This window comes from Ictidomys tridecemlineatus, chromosome 10 (genome assembly GCF_052094955.1).
Source record: "Ictidomys tridecemlineatus isolate mIctTri1 chromosome 10, mIctTri1.hap1, whole genome shotgun sequence".
Lineage (NCBI taxonomy): Eukaryota > Metazoa > Chordata > Mammalia > Rodentia > Sciuridae > Ictidomys > Ictidomys tridecemlineatus.
The window spans coordinates 88638756-88651929 of record NC_135486.1 but is presented as its reverse complement, the minus strand read 5'-3'; the positions used below and the strand labels follow the sequence as shown (position 1 = coordinate 88651929).

General features: G+C 37.3%; 1 long non-coding RNA gene across 1 annotated transcript in view; it reads left to right on the top strand.

Annotated features, from left to right (window-relative positions):
- Nucleotides 1-451: 451 nt before the first annotated feature.
- LOC144367039 (uncharacterized) overlaps nt 452-13174 on the top strand; it is an 85249-nt gene continuing 72526 nt past the window's right edge. The window contains exon 1 of the long non-coding RNA XR_013426245.1: nt 452-549. This is a non-coding gene — a long non-coding RNA (uncharacterized LOC144367039). The remainder of the gene's footprint in view (nt 550-13174) is intronic.

Here is a 13174-nt window from a genome sequence, read left to right as displayed (position 1 = left end):
ATACACCAATATTTTCCTTGGCATGAGTGATCAACTTAACAATACACAAACACATTGCTAGCCCTGGTCCATGAGCGCCTTCAACTTTGAATGTTGGGTATTATGTCCTAAATCTCATAGGAAAGTCATTTAAAACAATTTAAGGTAGGACTAGATTGTAATGAGGAGTTTAGATAGCATGTGATATTTGTGTAAATTCAGGATTCCAAGAATAGATTGGAATTTATATGTTGTGATTTTGAAGAAGCCATTTGTTTTGGAAATAACCAAAAATGAACCGAGTACGGCGACATCTGATATGCACAGAACAAGTACGCCAAAACAAATGTGGTCTTTGAGCTCCTGGCACCAAATGTAATAGGTCTTTAATTTTTATCCTTTCAGTCAATAAATATTAACTAAGTACTGTGCTACTGCCGAGTTACAAAGGTGAATGAGACACATTCTGTATTCTCAAAATGTAGTGTTGGAAGGGAAACTACCATGAATATGTATATCATAGTATGTTATGAATGAAATGAACAAAATCCTTTGGACAGAGTTACTCTGGTGAGTAATCCAAAGGTTTTTCCAAGGATATGACATTGGAGCTGAACCATGAAATATTCCAGGAGAGGAAGAAACAATGGGGAAACATTACCTTCAGGGAGGAAGTTGATCTTAGAGTTGCCATTTAGAAGCTACAGCAGTTTGTACCTTCATAATAATAATGATTGGCATGATGATGAAGACCGGGAAAGTTTATGCTTACTGGTAATTTCTTATGGGGCACAGGGACAGTTCAAAGCATTTTAGAGGTATTAACTTTTAAAATGCTTCACAGCACTGCTGCGAAGTAGATACTTTCATCAGTTTTCTATTGATATGTACTCCAAAACTTGCTCACTTTAAACAACCGCAATTTATTTAGCTCATGATTCTGTGGGTTGGTAAGATGAGCTGGAGTCAACTGTGTGGTTTGTCTGGGCTCCCTGGTGAGTCTGTGGCCAGCGGCTGGCCATGCTGGAATGGCCTCGGTATGTTGGTTCCCTTGGCTCTGTGTGGTACCTGATCTGTAGCATTCCAGCCTATTTCTTCACCTGACAGTTTTCTAAAAGAAGGAGTTGAAATACTCAAGATATTTGCAGTCTGGGTTTGGAACTGGCACACAATTGTGTCTGTTGTCTTTTCTATAGCCTTTCAAGTCATAAGTCACAGGACAGTCCAAATTCATAGGAGCAGAAATAGATTCCACCTTGTAAGGGGAAGAACTGTAAAGTCACATTATAACAGGGTATATAACCAAAAGGGGTGCTGTGTTCTTACTTGCAAATAAATAATCTATCATACTACATTATTTCCGCTTTATAGATGAGGAAACTGAGGCTTAGATTAAGAGCATATAAAATAAGCGGGACCTGGTTTATGCTTTGAGCTGCCTAACACCAGAACCTGAGTCCTTGCCACATATATAGCTTCTCCTAAATAATACTAAAAATACAGATTATTACGTAGTATTTTAGAGAGTCATAGGGTTTAAGAGACTAGGCACAAGAACATGTTAATGCTCAGTATCTCATCAGCACAATGTGTTCCACAGATGTGTTTGTTGGCAGTCTTCAGATTTGTACATTTTATTATTTGCAAATTTTACCTGAAATGAAAAAAAAACTTTTAACAAATACTGAACTCTAATATTATACAGAATAACAAGTTTGAGGAACATGTCTATAATATACTTTGACATAAATAAAAAATAAATTAAAAAAATTATGAGATTAGTGAAGAATAGAGGGATTGGTAAAAGGAGAGATAAGAAATAAACTAGCTGCAATAATTGTAGAAAATAGGTGGTTAACATTCTTTCAATCTTTATATGAATTACAAGTGCTATGTCTTCTCTGACATTCTTACAATGTTTATATATATTAGGAAATTTTTATAGTAAAATCTTGGAAAACAAAACGTTTAAGCTCCGGTTGTAAAACAAGGGTTAGAAACTAGGCTTTTCTGTTTGCTGGTTATAAGATCAGGAGAAGCATATAGAATGTTCTTAAGCCTTAGTCCCCCATCTATAAACTGGGAGAGATAGTGACATCTAATCTACAAATTGTGAATTGGATAAACATGAAAGTTTAAATAAACATGAGTATGTAAAGAGATTTCAGTTGTCTGGCAGACACATTGCTAAGTACTGTACATATACACATGTTACAGTAAGTCTTGAGTAAACACTAATTATCATGTAAGGGCATAAAACATTCTTAGAATCCTTTCAGTTTTAAGTTTTCTCCCGGAATACATATTATAAATCTTTCCTGATAAATTCTTTTTGACAAATAGTCCTATATACTTTAAGCTCTCAGATTTTTGTTAATTGATTTTAGAATGAGAAGATATCTTACTTGACTACATTATCATTTTTAAAGAAAAATATAGCAAGATGAAGAATAATTTAAAATTTTAACATTTAAAATCAATATATTTTTAGGAAAACCACTGTCTACCAAGATGAAAAGATTCTTTAAGAATTTCATTTTCAGCCATTTAAAAATTATTTAAATTCAGATAGCTAAGTTTTTTATTCAGCCATAAAAAGGAATGAAACACATGTTGTAGCCCTGAAGAAACTTGAAAACATTATGCTATTTGAAAAATGTGTAAAAGATCACATATTGCTGAAATTCATTTATATAAAATGTCAATATAAAAACTGCATAGAAAAGTCTATAGATACAGTGATAGATTAGTGGTTACATAGGGCTGGAGGGTGAGGAGAGAGGCTGCCTGGTTAGGGGAGAAGAGAGCAAAAAGCTATTGGGTTTCTCTGTGTGTTGATGGAAATGTCTTCAATTTGGCTTTGGTGAGGGCTGATCATGCCTGGCCATATGTGCAGATAAAATAAAAGCATTGAATAGCACACTTCAAATAGTTGAATTATGTCATATGTGACTATCTTAATAAAGGTGTTACAAGTAAGTCTTTGATTAAAAAATAGTGTAGCTAATCCCATAATGTGTACACACTTGTGATTCTCTCTTTCTTTCTCTCTCAATTTTTTCCTTAAAAATGTATATTTATAAATAGAGCATTTCTCTGTGAGAATCACATTGAAAATAATATTTTAGCCAGGCCCTGGTGAATACCTGTAATTCTAGCATTTCAGGAGGTTGAAGCAGGAGGACGGGAAGTTCCAAGCCAGCCTCAGCAACTTAGGGAGACCCTAAGAAACTTGGCAGAGACCCTGACTCAAAATAAAATAAAAAAATAAAAAGGGCTGGGGATGTGGCTCAGTGGCTCAGTGCCCCTGTGTTTCAATCCCTCATACCAAAATACTACTATTACTACTAGTAATAGTAATAAATTTTGAAGGGGACAATTCTTTTTCTTTATTTTTTCCTCTTTTCTCTCACAAAATATATTTTTAAAATTTTCTCCCTACTATTTTATTTTATTAGTTTGTATTAATCTATATGATTATTATAAAATTCTGAAAGTGTTCCTGTGAAATATAACATTAATCTATAGTAATTAAATGGAAATGTAGGAGGGGGGAAAATCCAATTAAAATGACAATTTGAAATGATTTTGTTTTTCACATAAAATAGGCCATACCCCTAAATCACAATTATTTTAAATATGAAAATAATCCATAATGTTTTTATGCATAATTCTATCAATGGTGTTGATTAATGCCTTTTTTAAGAGTCAAATGAACCCCAAATTTAACTTGCTTTTCTATATCCTAACTATAGTTTATTTAAGCAAAGATTTATTTTACTAAAAATAAACAACAACAACCAAAAGCTGAGAAGGAAAAAAAAAATCTATGTAAGCTGTTAAAACATTCCTCAGTTAAGTGACTATAAATGCAAAGGGGAAAGATAGATTTCTGCAAAATTCATCAGCATTAAGTGAGCCTACAAATATCCCAAGACTAGTACCCCAGACAGTCAGCTCAGGCTCCAGTCATTCCCCTGGTAAAGCTTTTCCAAGGTTTTCTGAGTGATGTCAATGCAAAGTTTCCCCAAACTTCCTGGAAATTTTACAAAGCAATTCACAAGAGATATGAAAAATATCTGGGGCCTCAGCCAACAACATTCCTCTATAAAAACTGACTCTTGATTTGCTTTTTTTATTTTTCTTAATTAGAATTGTGCAATTTTAAAGATTTACAGTTAAGGAGACAAGCAAAATGTAAACGTTTAAAGGACAAGGGACAAATAGGACAATGATAGCCATTTTTAACCCCACTGTAGACATAATGTTTTTTATTATATAGAAACAGGCTGAATTTTCCACATAATCATCCTTTTAATTAGCTCTGGTATAGAATGTATTCCCCAATTAAATCTCATTTGGAGCTTATTAATGAGTATTTTAATTAAACGAGTTAGTGAGCAAAGTGGTTACACTGATATCATCTAGGAAAACATGAGAGGAAGAAAAAAGGCAAAAGAATATCTCATGTCTTCTTTTTCCTCCAAAATTCAGTTCTTTTTTATGATCAGCATTTTATTCACTGATTTTTCTTTTTGTGTCCTTTAATTCTGTTATCTAGACATAGCTCAGTGTGAGAACTAAATATGAGATCAGCTAGGCATTTGCTGCACCTCAGACAAAATCTTATTCTAGGTTATTTGAGTGTCTGATGCTGCCGACTTCTTCTCACCGGCTCAGGAAGCACAGCCTCCAGGAGAGGCTTTTTTTGGGGGGAAAGATCGCTTAGGAAAACTACGCGTCCTTCTTGACGAGACATTCTAGGTTGGGTGTCCCTGAAAGTATATGGGGGTGGTGTCCCTTTAAGCACAAGGAAAGGGCAGGTCCTGCTGTTATCCTTGACCCTCTGACAAAATAGTCAGACGCTGTTTGTAAAAGAGCCAAGTAATTAAAAGTATCCCAGGGTTATGGTGAAATAGGGCAAGTAAAATACGCTCCTGGATACCAGCTCTCTTTCAGGACCAGCTCTTTTGTATTTTCTCTCTATTTTGTTTTCTTCTTTATTTCAATTTTTCATGGCACAGTTTCCCCTCTCCTACATTGTTCTTCTCTGCCTGTCAGTTGGTAAAAATGATAAGTACCCTTATTACTGCTTCCAACCCCCAAAGCACCCACCCCAAACTCTTGAGCTCTCTTTGTTCCTCTTAATTTCAGAACAAATGTAACGTGGCAGGGTTGCAGAAATAAATTCGGTGACAAAGGGAAAAGATGCAACAATTTTCAGCATTCATATGTATTTTCCTTTTGCTTCAGGACAGCAGAAGAGGAAGACCTGGGGTGTGCTCCTTGGCAGTCTCCAAGTTGGCCATGTTTCCCATTTAACCTGTAACAGTAGGGGTTTATGCCTCTTGTCCTGGCTTACTTATTAGTGGCATGTATTTTCACTCTCAAAAGTGGTCTGAATTAATGGCAGAACTTGAAGTCACCCTAGCTGTCTCTCTCTCATTGGACTATTGGGTAACTGCTCCATAAGTAGAAAAATTAGTTCCTATTTTGTTTTGAGAGTTCACAAAGACCTCTGTTTTTCTTTTGCAATTAGTTTACTGTCAAAATGGGGAAGATTCATGACTGGAATAGAAACAATTCATTATTGTTCAGATATTCCCCATATCTCTAAGTGGTGTTAGAAAGTAAAAGAATTCATGGATTTTGTGTCAGTTAGGATGGGTTTGAATCTGTTATGCCACTCAACATCTATGTGACCTTGAACAAACCTTTTAACTTCTCTAAGCCTAAGCTTTCTCATCTGTAATTTGCATATAATAATAATAATAATAATAATTTTTCCTCTGGATGGTTATGAGGACAAATAATAGATGATTATTGTTATAGACTTACATTAATCTACACGTCTACTCATTCATCCATAATACCCAACTCTCTGGATATTTTATTCACTATCCTTTATTTAAGTAGAATGACTGGCATTGAAATTGAATGTATTATTTCATTTATACAAAGCACAAAATTTAAATGAGGTGAAGCTAATTAATTCATTTTTTTCCAAATTTTAATGTAATGCAGGATGTATCCTAAGGTTACATTATTGCTGCAGCAGAGCAAGCCTCACATCCACATCCAACAACATTTGGAGGCAGAGGAAAGTGCTTCTTCCATCTTCTTTCTACATTATTGCAAGGAAACCTCATCTGGAAGCCCTTCACCATATGTCCATTGGCCTGATTTATATCATTAACCAGTGGATTTGTTCCTTATTAATAAGGGGAATGATATCCTACAGAGGAGTTGATCAATAAGCCTTCCCTGGTGGAGAAAATTGGGTGTCTGCTTAAATTAGGATTTGGTGTGTGCGCAGAAGCATGTGTATGTGTCATGGATAGATGGTAAGGTGGGCATCTGGACTATTGGGTAACCAAAGATATCATAATCAGACTGCCTTTAAATCTAAGAAGTTCACATTTTCTTCCATTTGCCTGTGTATAAAATGTAATACTGGCTTCTTAGTACTCTACAGTCCTTCCAACTTTTATCATTATGTTTGATTATGTTATCTCCAAAATAGCACAGTCTATAGTTCACATGGACACCCTTCTTATTTTCATAGTCTATTGGATATTCACCACACAATTTTTAGGTAATGATAGAAGTCACTGGAATAAGAGTTCAGAGACCTGTGTTCAAACCCAGACTCAGTGTTTAATAATTCTATGTCTGCCATTCATTAAGGAAAAAAGCTCCTTGTAAACTATGAAGTACTGTGCAAGCCAAAATGATGATTAGAATGCATTTGACAAACTGATGGGATTGGAAAAAAATATTTTTTAAAAAAACTTGAGTCCCTTTTAGAGGTCAGTTTGCTCAGGATGCATGACATTGAGGACTATAACTTGAACTTATTTCCAAACTTACACTTTGGTGTAAGTGGGAAGGGGATTGTGTATGAAAAGAATGGAGAAACTTTTGGCTAATGCCCTGTTCCCAGCTATTTACAACCTGGTTACTGGTTGCAAATTATTTTCACACACCAAGTTTAACCATAGAACATGAGAATGTTTATGACTTGCATAAAGTTGTGAGATTGATGAGAAGAAATGACATAACCTGCCCTTGCTAAGTACCATGATCTTTCTACTCTTGCTTTGTCATTGTATTTTTGGGCCCAACTTCAGACATAGCCCTAGCAAAATGACCTGATAGTAACTTTTCTCAGGAAAACTTACTATGGCAAGTTAAGGGCGTTTTTCCTTCCAGCGGAATGAAAGTGAAGGGGAGAGTGACGTGTGGCACCATGCATATACGTATTTTCTAATGCAGCTCCTTTAATTAACATCCTCAGGAGACACACATGAGGGAAAGAACACAGGGGCCATGTACTTGCTCATCAGTGGGCTCTGAGTGAAGGTATTTCTTATCCTCCTATGAGTGTGTGTGTGTGTGTGTGTGTGTGTGTGTGTGTGTGTGTATGTGTGTCTGTATGAGTATGTGGCATGTTGGGCTGGCAATGGAGAAGGTGAGATAAGAGGAGCAAGTAGATCTCTAGATCTCCAGCTTATTTCCAGAACTAGTGTTCTGAAATCCTAGGTTTATTGAAAGAGCTGCCCCTACAGAGGTGGTGTAGATGTGGAGAATGATTGCACAGGGCAGAAACACAACTTCAGAGGGTGAGTTGTAGTGACAGTGTGAAGAATATGTGCTGAGAGAGTCCATAACCACCAGGGTCACCATTTAGGACCACCTGGAGGTGAGTGGCAGCTACTGAGATCTGCATCAGGGAGGCTCCATCTAGGACCACAGCTAAGAGGGTGTGTTAATCAGCATTGTATTATTAAAATAAAACACCCAAGATAATCAACTTACAAGGAGGAAAAGGTTTATTTTGTTTCATAGCTTTGGAGGATTCAGTCCATGCTTGGTTTGGACCATTGCTTTTGGGCCTGTGGTGGGACAACATGTCATGGCAAGAGTGCATGGTGGGACAAAATGGCTCTCTTTTGGGGCAGAAAGCAAAAGCAAGAAAGATAAAGAGACTAGGGTCATTTATTCAGACTCTCACACCTCCTACTAGGCCCTACTCTTAAAGGTAAATTGTGCCACAGGCTGGGGATGAAGCCTTTAGCCGATGTGCCTTTGGAGGACACCAACTCACATTATAGCAGAGAGGCTGCTGCGTGCCACCAACAGGAGCCATCCTAGAGGCTGTAACAGGTCAGTAGTTTGTGCTTAGCCTATGGAGGCCTTATAACTTAGAGGTTTTCAATCCCTCACTATTCATTGTCTTCATAGAAAGTGTCCAACTTTTTCTTTAAGTTTCACCCTTCTTTTTTTCTGATTTTTGAATCCTTGACATTATTTTAATAAAATAATGATTTACCCCCTCCCCGTCTCCTGGTGGGGAAAGGTCTTGAAAAATAACCCTTGTTAAAAAATTAAGGCACATCTATTTATTCAGGAAACTCTTTGGGAAGTCAACAAGTCACAGTCAGTTCTCAGCTGTCACATTCTTTGTTATCATCCAAGTAGTTTCCTTTTTATCCTCTTTCTCCTCTCTGGTCATTTTTCTGCTCATTAGCTACTTGAGCTTGGGGTGGGCTGGCAATGAGATGGGATTTTAAACCTGTCAAGTTGAAGTCTGGTTAACAGCTCTATGGAGGTAAAATGGGCAGAGAGGAGAAAATGAATTCTATATTTGGTAGGGATAGTAGCTGCAGTAGAAAAATTAGTCTTCACTCACCTTTCTTTCTCTCATACCTGTGACGGACTGTGACACAGTCTCCAATTTTGCTATGGGTTGAATCTTACTTTTCAAAATATAGGTTCAAAGAATTACAGATACCAGAGCTAAAAAGTCCCTTCCTGACAACCTAACTTCTCAATTTATAGATGAGACAATTGTGATCAAGACACATGAAAGGAGTTACTTTTAATCATTAGGATGGTCACTAATTCATGAGCACTAGTGAGGTTTGAAGTCAGGGTCTAAACTCCAAGTCCTCTGGCTCAGGCAGCCTTTCCACCTTACTACCTCAATTTGCCCAGGGTAATAGTGTTTGTGACAACTAAGACCAAACCTTTATTAATGACAATTTAAACCATTTTCTTGTGAAGTTATATCAGATAGATCTTGATATGAAGTAGAAGATCCATGAAATATTTTAAATGAATATTTTATATCATTTTCAGTTAAAGACATAAAAATCATTTATTAAGATTTTGTTATTAGGTGCACCTAGACTTAGATATATACATATTTTTAATATTCAATATATTCAAGCTGTTGATTTAATTATTTTTTTTCTGTGTGTGTGTGTGTGTCTGTGTGTGTGTGTGTGTGTGTGTGTGTGTGTGTGTGTGTGTGTGTGTTGCTGAGGACTGAACCCAGGTCCTCAAACCAGCTAGATGAGTGTTCTGCCATTGATATATCCCCAGAAATTTTTAAAATTTTATTTTAATAACAGGATTTTGTTAGTTCTCCAGGATAGTTTCTTTTGAAGTTCTCCTGTCTTAGTCTCCCAAGTGCTGGGATTATAGGAGTGTAACATCATATCTGCAGTGATTATCGTTTTTGATGAATTGATTTTGTTTTTATGTATAAGGCTGTATGTCTTTCCTAGTTCATTGTTTTGGTAAGAACACATTGTTCAAAGCAGCATTCTTACTGCACAGAACAGACTTCACAACAAATATCATTAATACCATTTTCTTTTCTTTCTTACTTGTATATCAATACCAGAAAGCAATAAAGACTGAAGCATTGAAGACTTAACTTCCTGTATTTCTAACCTTGAGCTCTTCTTTGGATTATGTCACCATCATGATTTTAGTATTTAATTGCCATTTCAATGCAGTGAAATAATAAATTTAATTATTCTACATTATTTCTTATGGTATTATAAGAGGATCAGATTGAGCTAGAAATTGCACAGACCTTGCTGAAGTGAAAACACATTGGGCTTCAGATTCTCACTGTTGCAAATTGGGTAGGTGGCCCAGAAGAACTTCAGTTTCCTTATCTATAGCACTGGAGGCTCTAACTACCATTGACTCATGACAAGAAGATCGGGTAATTTTGAACATTAAATAAATTGTTCAATTTTGAACATTAAATAAAATAATCATGTTGAGTCTTTGAAGCCTACCAAAAGCAAGCATACCTCTTAGCATATGACACACCCCTAATAAATGTTTAATTAATAAATAATTAATCAAGTTCTATTCCTCTAATCTCACCTTCCTTACTTTCCTGACATTCTTCAAGTAGGTCATTAATTGGGCTACAGCAGAATCTACCAGATAAAATACCACCTTTTCTTTCCTTCCTTCCTTCCTTCCTTCCTTCCTTCCTTCCTTCCTTCCTTCCTTCCTTCCTTCCTTCCTTCCTTTCTTCCTTCCCTCCTTCCTTTTTTTCTGACTTTGTGCAGGTAGATGAGAGATCTCTCCCCGTCAAAGATATTAGGGGAGAATACCAATGGGAAAGACATTCTCCATTTAGCTCTCAATCTACGTGAACACATTCCTCTATTTGAGCTGGGCTGGGTGAAAATGTTGCCAGGCTGCTGAGACTTTTGCTGTTTTTGTCAGACCCTTGAGGAAACAGATGAGTTTTACATCTGTGACTAAATGTGGTTCCCTTAGACAGAAGCATTTTTCCACTGGAAGACACTGAGGTCTTTTGGCTCTCAATCACAAGTGCTCTTCCTCTGGATGCTCAGTTTCACTCGGGAGACTCCCTGATGCAATGCTGGTTATCACAGATGTGAGAGTGAAAGCAGCTGATAGAAGAAACAGGATGCAGAAACCCAAGAACTTACATCCCCAAACACGCTCTAATTGCATGACTTAAAAAAGTGCTGAGAGTAATAGAATGTAACATGGTAACTTCTCAGGGCTTGGCAGGGGCTCTTTCACCAGCTGGGCAGTACCAGGGCCAAAAGAGACCAGGAATCGACTTCTTCAAGAAGCCACAATGGCAGTCCTTCTGGCGTCTCCCCCAAAGCCTGCTTGGTTTTTAAATTGGAATTACCTGGAATTTTCCTTAAATGCAGTTGATTGAATGTTGAAATCTGCCTTTCAGAAAGAGTAGCTTGAATGTAATGGAAGGGGAAAAAAAAGTAAAAATAAGGATACCAGATTCCAAATATAAAAGCTGCCATTGCAGGAGCGTTCTGTGGCTTCCCAGCTTTGGGGTCAGCAGCAGAGGACCTCAGCTGAGGGCTGCCTGGGTCGGGAGAGCAGTGATTTGAAGAGCAGGGCTGAGCTGTTGCTGACAGTGCCTTTAGTTGTATAAATCCCATCCCCTGCTGACAGGAACCCCCTAACAGAGAAAAAAAATGATGAGACTGTGCACGAAGAGCCTGGGCAGTTGAGAATTTGGCTGTCTGTGGAATTGCTCCACTGATACCGAGGCTCCAACCTTTCCAGCGTGCTGTGGTTGGAAGACACAAGCCAAGATTGCTTCCAACAGCTGGAGCAGGCACCCCTCCCCTTCTCCCCACCTCCCCTCTGGTTCTCGCAGGAGACCATCTGAAAGGGGAGTTTAAAATTACTAAATGCCTTTTGGGTAAAGAGCTTTTACTTTTCCAGACTGATCTGCCAAAGACCTTATGGAAATTAAAGAAAAGAAAAGAGAGAGTTGCTGTGTCTACTAAATAGCATTCTCTAATTGGGTGGCTATGCGGTTATTAAGCTGGAGCTTTTGGATATTCCGAAGTATTATTTATTTACCTTGGCACACAGAGTTAGAACGCTGAACAACCCAGTGAAAATATGGTGACAGGATAAGGGTAATGAGAGGAAGCAAATCCATTGTAAGATAGCTGGCCTCTGAAAATCTTACAGAATTTTTTTTGTCCCCCCAGAGGAGGGAAACAGGAATATTACCTCATTGCAAAACAGTCATTAAAACATAATTGAGCACTGCACAGATGACAAGAGTGCAGAGTTAACAACGTCTAAGTTCACCCCCAGTGAAAGTTAAAACCAATATCCTGATGGAAAGCAATAACACAAATGAGAAAGTGATGCAAGAAAAGTTTTCTAAGAGGACTCAGAATATATTTTAGTGAAAGAAAGAAGAAAAGAAGGAAGAAAGGAAGGAAAGAAAGGAAGAAAAATATCTTTACTCCACAGAGTAGTCTTGGGAAAAGAGCTGGAGGGTGGAAGGAGGACTTCAAACATAAAGTCTTCTTGAAGATGTATGTCTGGGAGATGGGATATTTGTGAGCCAAGAACTTTGAGCCATTTTCCCCTCCTTCCTGTAGATTCCCTATGTGGTCCCCATTCACCTGTATTACAGTAACATGCAAGCAGCAGTGTTGTATCTCAAAGATGCATAGACCATTCGTTTTCACCTTTCAAAATGTGTATCAAAGGAATAAAGATTCTATTGGACACAAAGTTATCTTTCTTGGATGTGGTTATGGGAGAGGAATGGATTGACATAGCAATTATTACACTACCAACCATATAGGAATAGTTAATTTGAGCCTATTCTATACTTAATTTTCCATACTATATTTTTTTGACTAACTATGTCATCTTTTTCAGTTATTCATTTAAATGTTTAGCACATATGTATCAAATATCTTCAATATGCCAATTTCTGTCCTGGAGGAAAGTCCATGTCATACAGGAAGCTGTAGCCAACTGAGGAGGAAAAGAATTATCACACTGTGCTTCAGGAGATGAAATATGCTATACAGGACACAGTGGGAGAAGACAGGAGGCACCGAACTTAGCAACAGGGAGGTCCCCTTCAGAAAGCAGTCTTGGTGCTGTATCTTAGAGGCTGAGAACTTGGGAGAGGTCAGAGAACACAGCTTCATCAGAGAGAGCAAAAGTTTACAGATAGTGCTTGTTATAAATCCAAACTTTTTTACTGCAAGTGATGGGCAGATATTCCTACATTTTGAGTAATGTCCAGTCATAACCAGATTTAGCCCTCAAAGAAGCATATTCTGTCTCTTTGGCAATGTGCTTTTTGTTGAACTTCAGATGACCTGTGAGTCTCATTCAAATATAGATTCTGATGAAGCAGATCTGTGGTGGGGCTCCAGATCCTGCAGGCCTAGCAAGCATCTCAGAGATGTTGCTAATCTGAAGATAGCCCTTCAAGGGACTGAATTACACAAACACTTCCTGCTGAAATATTTAGGAACTTTAGATAAGTATATTTTTAAAAAGTCAATTGAAATACACAGCTGAATTCCTAAAGAAATAAACAAAATGTTCACAAGGC